Genomic DNA, 9,327 nt, shown 5'->3' with positions numbered 1-9,327 from the left:
TCAGGGAGGTTGTTCTGTCAGTTGAAACACATACATCTGATAAGACAAATGCCAAATGCTAAGGAAAGATTTACAGTACGATGATGAAATCTCAAGACTACAAATATCACTGTGAACATTCAACATCAAAATGCTATCCATTCATTCTTGGTTGATCTTTAGATGTTTTTACGGTGTTTGTTCCTGCCTTTCTGAAATGCTCTATGAGTCTCAAGTAACTAGAAGCTGATTAATCAAATTTGTAGTACCTTGTTTGGTTGATTTTTTATTTAAATTCTGCGAAATAAATTCTGCTTTTAACTAATGGATGGTGGTGTTGATAACAGAGGACATTTTAATCACTGTGCTCTGATGATAGATGGTCATTCAATTTAATCAAATGTTATTTGACAGAGTATTGTCTTCCGGGTTTGCTCAGGTAGCGATTCAGAGATGGGAGGCATGAGCTGGGGCAGAGGAAACATTGTAACTTTGTTTAATAATATGGTTAGACTATGACATGAAAAACGAGACTCAATTTTATAAGAAAATTTTTAAACCTACATTTACTATAGTTACTAAAATGAACTATGATTTAAATATATCTTATGAGAAATATTTATATGTTACATGCTGAATTGCTTTTCAAATCAAGTACAATTTTTTCCATGGTTGAAATCAAACATATGTTAGGAGAATGGTCAATATATTATGAATTCATTTCTTTTGTCATCTAAATATATATATTTAGATCATATATATATATATATATATATATATATATATATTCATGCTTGATATTTAAGTCTTTGTCTTAAAAAAACTAAAGATTTTAAATCATACACAATATGCAATTTGCTTAATAGATCTTGCTTCAAATTTGAAAGTGCCTTCAGATATTTTTAAAATATTTTTTTACATATAAAGAGAGAGGTAATATCATTTTTAAAATAACTGTGGGACTTTTTGTTTAACATAGTGAAGTAAGGCAACAGTTCACAACTTCCAAAATAAAAAAATAAATAAGCAAAACCCACCACCAATATTAAACCAGTAGCTAACAGAAGAAAACGTGATGTCATAGAAGAGAGAAAGGCTCTTTAAGGTTTGCTTGATGCAGCCAAGTGAAATATGTAGGAGCGCAGCCTAAGCTGCTATGTTCTTACAGAAAAGAAATCTCCAGGGACCCATGCTAAAGCGGGGAGCAAAATCTCTGGCCATAAAGGAAGACAATTTGTCTGTGTACAAGTTCTCCATTACTACAATAATGCTGTGTGAATAGGCACTGCAAAACTCAGACAAAAACATAGGACAAATGGTTCTTTATTTTTATAATGATTCTGCCATTCAATGATTTAGGCTGGGTGGCTCACCTGGTCCTGGAACACTCACATACGAAAGCATTCATGCTAGCAATGGCCTGTGCAACAGGGAAGGGAGACAAGGGACATTGTGGTTCTCTTTTTCCAGCAGGATAGCCCAGACATGGTCTTTTTTGGAACCAAAAAAGGAATTTGTGTATTGAGGACAAGAGGATGCAAACAATTTAAAAATCAAAAGCTCATCTGGCTTTGTTTTTGTCTTTTCTCTTGTCACATGGGGGTGAGATTTTATTTGTACATTTTCTAAGGGTCCCAATCTGCTCACGAAATCCTTACACAAGGAGAAAGCTGTGGGGCAGAGAGATTCCTTAAGTGGCTCATTAGGAGAACTCTTATCAGCGTGGGAGTAATTGCTCAGTGTTGCTTCCTTCTTTCCTTTCTGCTTCTTGTGTACTACAAAATAGCCATTGTATGGGATGGTGAGTCCAGCAATTAGCAAAAAGAAGCTCTGGAAACCCACTCTGCCATCTCAGCACGGGGGCAGGTCCTTCATGATTTTGTCCACAGCCAGAGGGTCTTTTTGATTTTCCAAAAAACCCGGGGAACTTCTTTTCCACGAGCATTCTCAGATCCTCCTTTGTTAACTAGCCTTTATTCCCAGCAATTGTGTGAACCACGAACCTCATGGCTTCCATGATGTGCTCCATTTGAGACGGCGTTTTTGGTGAGGTCTTGGCCGGAGTTGCGTTAGGATGGCTCGGGTGGCAGGGACGCGCGGCCAGTGGACACGTTCTCATTTTAATGACATGACACAAAAGGCAATAAACATAATCATACAAAGCTACTGCTTGAGTTAGGCTTACCAACATCCCATTTGTCAAAAATGGTCACTAACTGTTGCCAGTGACCCCTAGGCTTATGGTCCGAGCTGCAGTCCCTTCCTGCAAGTGCATGGGACTTAGCTCCTGAGAGGAACTCGGAATGCCTGCAGGCTTCCCGAGCCTCCGTGTTACGGAGGCCGGCAAGAGAACTAGGAGTGCGTGATTCGTGTGCCTTTTCAATCGTGCATTTAATTATGACACAGCAATACCTATCACACAAGACTCAACCGTAACAAAATAGGTTATGGTAAATAGAGTAATGAACCAGTCCAAGAGTCAATCAGAGCCTGGAGCACTGGGTGGCTGGTCAGGGAGGACGGTCAGGCACAGGTTCGGGCGGACGTCTGGTCGGAGTCCCGGGCTGAGCAAAGGGTTCTCGGAGCAGAGGAGCAGTGTGGTCACCTCTTTGTCGAGAGCAGCTCCCAGATGTCCCCAACTGCTGGGTTCTTAAGGTCTGCAGTCCAGAGCATGTTGGGGTACACCCTGTCCTATCAGTCCATCCAAGGGCCATCTGGAGCTCGTTTGCCTCTTTGGGCTTGTCCTATCAGTCCATGCATCTGCTTCATGGCCATCTGGTACGTGTTTTCTTGTACAAACAAGCTGTTCACTTCTTTGGGCATTCCTTGGCACAGTCCCACACAAAATGGAGTAACTCTTGCCCATTCAAAATGGAGTCACTCTTGCTCACACCAAATATACTTTTCAGGGGGCGCTCTGCACACTAACTCAGACTGGGAGAATACTATCAAGTGACAAGTCAAAAAGAGATACCTGAGGAATACTGAATTAGTAAAACCATTAATGCACTCTATCTGCCTCAACCCTCAACCAAATGCCCAGAATCCTGCATAGCAAAATCACAATGAAGACTTTACTTTCTCACTCCCCATTTTCCATGCACTGCTCTGTTATATACGGAAAAAGTTGTAGAATTTAATATCTGGAACCACATGTCACAATGCCCTGAGGACAATACACATATCTTGGGTAATATGTGAAAAGAGTGAAGAAAAATCCACTGAGAATTATGTAATATTACCAATGACTATAGAAGAACTAGACATGGTTGTGTTTATTCAGTGCGGTCATGAACTTAGAGCAGGAGCCTGGGGCCAGTGGGGGGGGGGGCAGGCGTGGGGGGGGCATGGCATTATTTAGAATAAAAACATATTAAGAACATATACAGAAAATAAATGTCAGGATTTTACAGTTGAAGAAAATATAAACCAATGAAATGAAGGCCATTTTTATTTGGATTGTTTCCATTTTGGGGCTATAATTAGTAAAGAGGCTATGAACTTTCAAGTATAAGTTTTGTACAGCCATATGTTTCCATTTCTTTGGATAAATACTTAAGAGTGGGATCACTGGATCACATGCTAAATGTATGTTTCCCTTTATAAAAAAGTATAGATTATATTTTAAAACGTGTTTCATTTTGCATTCCAACCACCTATAAATGAGAATGAGAAATGAGGAACTAGAAAGTTCCTACCTATCTTTACCAACATGTGGTAATGTTAATCATTTTTTTTTTTTTTTACTTTTAGCATCCTAATGAGTGCAGGTTTAATATGCATTTTCCTAAAGATTAAGGATGTTGAGCATATTTCACATGCTTTTTGCATCCATATATATTCTTTGGTAGTGTGCATTAAGCTTTTTTCCCTGAATTTTAATATTAGGCTTTGTCTTATACAGGATTGAAACTTTTTTTTTTAATATTCTGAACATGAGTCTTTAACAGATGTATGATATACTGAAAGTAATTTCTCCTAGTCTGGGGTTTTCCCTTTTATTTTCAAAACAGTGTCTTAAAAATTGAAAAAAAAAATCCAGGAATTCTAGTTTATCAATGTTTTCTTTAGTTTCCTACTGTTTGTGTCCGAGTAAACCTTTACATTCTTCACATAATCTCCACCCAAATTTACTAACTATCAAGATTGTCTCTTTAGATTTCTTCTTAGATTTTCTCCTTATAGATAACTTATACTTTTATGTCTTACATTTAGGTCTATTATCCATTTCATGTAAATTTACATATGTAATAAGATTAATTTTTCTCCCATTTAATTACTGAATTATTCAGTCATTTTTTGAAAAGACTATATTTTCCCCCATTGTATTTCTTCGCACACTTGTCAAAAATCAGATTGCACAGTATATAATCGCTGCACTCTAGGTGGTAAATTTTTATTTTATTGGGGTACAGATTACCAAATTTGAACCTACTTCACATGTATACTAGGATATAACAAAGAAGTAAATAAATTATAGATAATGGTAATCATATTTCTTAATGTCTGAGAAAAAGTTACAAAGACCAGTAGAGAGGCTAGAATAAATCTTCTCATGTTGGATAACAGTAGGGGATATCAGTATCAAAGCATGATTATTTTCATTAATATACAGAAATAATTATAGATACATACATATGTTTTTTGTTCTGTGCACGGAGAAAGCAGTGACATCTCAGTACCAACTACTATATGTAGCACCCATATATTAGTTTCTAAACACTATTTTACAACAAGAGGGAGTAGTGTTCCCTAGAGGAATGACTGATTCTAGGGCTGGAACAGAGAGAAAAATAGATCACCCTAAAGTACCTTGTAGTGCAATAAAGTAATGGAATGCTCAAAAAAAGAAAAAAATATAAAGACACATTAAAAGAAATAAAAGCTCCCAATGGCCAATCATGGAATTTGAGCAATAAAATAAATAACTATAGTATTGGTTATAACCAAAGAAAAAATTAATATTCATGAGTCCATATTGATATAAATAAATTATTAAATAAAGATGAAGTATGAAAAAAAATTTTCCTTACAGAAAGATTCCAAGTAATACAAACAATAGGTAAAAATCTAAATAATGAAAGAAACAGAAGATACTAATTCATGTAGGCAAGTTTCACAGAAAAATGATAAAATTAGTGGACAAAACTGTAAAGAAAAATAAGTTATTTGCATAACCTCACTGATGTCCCAAATTTACTAACTACTGTGATGCTTTTAACATATAATCTGAAATGATTTGATAGTCCTTTTTCTATGTGTGTGATCTGGACTCACTGGTTTAATTCTAACAAATAGAAAAAGAGAAGGGAAAAACAGTTAACTTTTCTAGAAAACACAATTTTTACTAAGTGATCAATTTTAACATTACCAATAATAAATCACATCGATATGTATTTCCTATATGTCTTATTCTTCATATGTGTGTTACTCTTCCTAAAATTCATAAATCCATTCTAATCATAAGAATGCATCGGAGAAAATAGGGCATTCTACAAAACAACTGATTAGTCTTTGAAGTTCTCAAGGTCATGAAAAACCAGGAAAGACTGATAAATGATTATAGATTAGAGAGGACAAAGAAGGCATTGAGACTAAAGGCAATGTGATGCTATGAATTGCATCATAGAAGAGAAAAAGGATTTAGTAGAAAATCAATTGAAATCTAATTAAAGTCTGCAGTTTAATTAATACTATTGTATCAATGTTAATTTAATAGTTTGATAAATGTCCCATGACTATGTAAAATAATAACTTTGGAAAGCTGGTAAAGGGTATATGGGAACTCTCTTTAGTTGCCTTGGTAGATTGAACAAATTAAAGAGGGTTAATGAACTGAAAGTTCCAAACAGAAATTCAGAAATAAAACATCAACAACATATTTTCAGAGTGTAAGATACATATGGGATGCAATAAAAGTTTCTAAAATAATTGAAATTTTAATTATAGAAAGGGAGTGGAGAGAGAATGGGACAGATGTAATATTGGAAGTGATACTCTTGATAGTTTCTGAAAACTGGTTAAAAATAAAAGTAAATAACAAAACAAAACAAAACATCATTCTATAGAGTCATGTAACACTTTGAACCAAGCAGAATAAATACAATGGAAACCATACTTTTGCACCCAGAGATGATGCCCTTAAAACCAAGGATAAAGGGAAAAATTTTAAAAACAGCCTGAGCTGGGTGGGAGGGGGCATGATAACATAAAACAGGCAGCAGTGAGAGGCAGATGAAATGGTAAAAAGCTGAAAAAAAAATGATAGCTTTAAAGTTTAGAGGGAGGATAAAAAAAGAGAAAGAAGGAACTTTCACCATAGAATTCCATACCCAGTGAAAATATTTTTGAAAGCTGAAGGCAAAATTAAGGTTTTGTTTGTTTGTTTGTTTCTTTCTTTTAGGCCAGGTAAAACAGACATTTTGGCATCAGCATGCCTTCATTACAGTAAATCTAAAAGGGAGTTGTTCAGCACTGTGAGTGCCAGGAGAAAAAATTGTCAGAAAGGATAGTTATATGAGTAAATATAATACACATTGACTAGGGAAAGCAAAGTTAGTACATCATGATTTTTAAAATGTATGCAGAATTAAGATCTATGACAATAATAGTGTAAAAGGTAACGTGAAGGATTTTAAATGGAGGGAAAATGTTGTTTAATGGGCATGAAGTTTCATTATGTGATACGAGTAAGGGCTAGAGATTTGTTACACGACATAATGCCTATAGTTAACAACACATTATTGTGCACTTAAAAATTTGTTAAGAGGGTGGATCTCATATGAAGCATTCTTACTACAAAAAAAAATAGAGATATGAGCAACTTTTCAAGATGATGGATATGCACATTATCTTGGCTGCAGTGACAGTATTCCCAGTGTATGCATAGGTTCAAAGTTATCGAATTACATACATTAAACATGCAGTATTTTTTGTATATCAGTTATGCCTCAATAAAGCTGTTTAAAATAATTCTAGCACTATCGTGAGTTGTGTTTAGACAATTATAAAATTTGTGTTTTAATCTCTAAGGTAAGAGCTAAGAGAAAAAGAAAACTCAGAAGTTAATGGGAAAATAATTAAATTATAAGAACAATAGGTCAATTTTTTTAAAATAGCCAAGTGTTAAAAAAATTAAAAATTGGGTCAAATACAAAACAAAGAGAAGGATATGGACATAAACACAACTATATCACTAGTTACATTAGATGTGAACGGACTATGTACTACGAGTAAAATAATAAAATTGGCAGCCTGCAAAAAATGTAAAACCCAACAATACATGCTATTTATAAAAGGTATATTAAATATAAGGTAACATAATTCAAATGTAAAAGGATGGGAACTGTTTGCAGTGCAATAGCACTTCCCAAAAACTTGTTTCTATACTAATTTCATCCAGAGTTAAGTTTAAAGCAAGATACATTATTAACATCAAAGATGACATTTCAGAACCACAAAAGAACTGATTCACTCTATATGACAATCTTAAATATGTATGTGCATAATAATATGGAGTAAAAATAGAGATTAAAAATATGAAAAAGACCTAAAGGAAAAATAAATTCACTATCATAATGAAGTAATTTAAGGCAACTCTCTTAATAAAAGAAAAGAACAACATTACAAAACACTGAAAATATACTGAAGATTGGAGCCACAATATTAACCTGATTGATCTAAATGAAATATATATAATTCTGAAACCCAAAACATTACAATCCACATTCTTTTCTAGTGCAAGTTGTTTAAAAGCACCAAAGTTAACACTATGCTCTCTCACAAAGCAAACTTCAATAAGCTGCAAAACTGAAATTATACAGAGAATCTTCTCTGATCATAGTGAAATAAAGCTGAAAATCAATTCAGTAAAGATCACTAGGAACATTCCCACATATCCTGAAATTAAGCAAAACACTTCTAAATAAGCTACAGGTGAAAAATAAGCACAAAGGAAACAGAAAATAGGAAATATATTTAACTAAACAATGAAGATGTAATGTGTAAAAAATTGAGAGGCATAGCAGTAATTAGATGGAAATGTGTAGCTTTTAATGGATATGTCATAAAAAAAAACCCTGATGATCAATTATCTAAGTATCCATTTAGAAATGTAGAAAAAAAGAAGAGCAAGTGAAATCCTCAACAAAATTAGAGAGAAAAAAATCTATAATGAGCAGAAATTACTGAAGTGAAGTAATGGATAAGAAATAAAACAAAATCAAAAGTTGGTTCTGTGTAATGTTAAAAATTACCTCTAGGAAGAAGATCAAGAAAAATGTGAGAAAACCGAAATTGACAATAGAAGGGATAAAAAAATGGACACTGCCACCAGTGATACAGACATATATAAATAGAGAATATTAACAAGTATCTGACAAGCAAACAAAAAAGACAACTTTTTAGAAAAAAAAAACCCACAAGAATCAAAACTAATGCATGAAAAAAATTTTTTAATCTGAGCATTATTCAATATAGCTTAGACCTTTTAATCCATGAGTTAAAACATTCACACACAGGGAAGTCTGGTATTTTGCCAGTAAATTCTACCAAACATCTATGAAAGTAGTGACATATGTAATAACATATACAAGGTCTCTGAGAGACTAGAGAATAGATAGTAGAGGGACTTAAACATGAAGGTAAAAGCAACGAAGCTTTTAGAAGAAATTCTAAGAGAACATCTTTATGACATTTTGTTAAATTAAGCAGGGGTGTCACGGATAGTGTGAACATAATTGATAAATAGGATGCCATAAAAATTAAGAACCTGCCTTCACATTTTCAAAATACAATCCAATTATTTTCTTTTTTATTGTTGGCATGAATAGAATGCTATGAAAAGATTGGGGAAAATTGATAAATTCTACCTGGGATTTATTAGAAGGAGCCAAGAAAGACACCAGAGATAGGTTTACATTTGAATGAGCCTTAAAAGATGAGCAAATATTCCAAATTTGGGGAATAAGAAAAGGGACATCACAGGAGGATAGAAAATGTGAGCAAAGGCACATTGAGTGAAAACACATTCACAGTTACAGAACAAACATATTTAGTGAATAGATTAGAATGGGTAATATGTAAAATAGATTGGGTGTATGCCCTTCAACTAGTTTTTCATGAAACTCACTGAATCATTATTTTTCTGTATTAGTATAAATCAAAATATATTAAAATTAATTTTAAAATACATAAGGAGTAACCACTCTATGAAAACCATTTTCAGACAACCAAGCAAATTTTAACAACGATAAGATATTAGGCAATTAAAAAATATTGTGATATTCTAAGTATAATGATGTCATAATGATATATAAGCAAAGCTCTTAACTTTTACTTCTTATAAAA

The 9,327-nt window shown here is 33.6% G+C and overlaps 1 pseudogene; it reads right to left on the bottom strand.

The window, feature by feature from the left end:
* Positions 1–1,626: 1,626 nt before the first annotated feature.
* Positions 1,627–2,098, bottom strand: LOC109377233 (protein S100-A10 pseudogene; annotated as a pseudogene).
* Between the last annotated feature and the right edge of the window lie 7,229 nt (positions 2,099–9,327).

Source organism: Hipposideros armiger, unplaced genomic scaffold (assembly GCF_001890085.2).
Source record: "Hipposideros armiger isolate ML-2016 unplaced genomic scaffold, ASM189008v1 scaffold_1329, whole genome shotgun sequence".
Lineage (NCBI taxonomy): Eukaryota > Metazoa > Chordata > Mammalia > Chiroptera > Hipposideridae > Hipposideros > Hipposideros armiger.
This window is presented reverse-complemented; position numbering and strand designations above follow the sequence as displayed.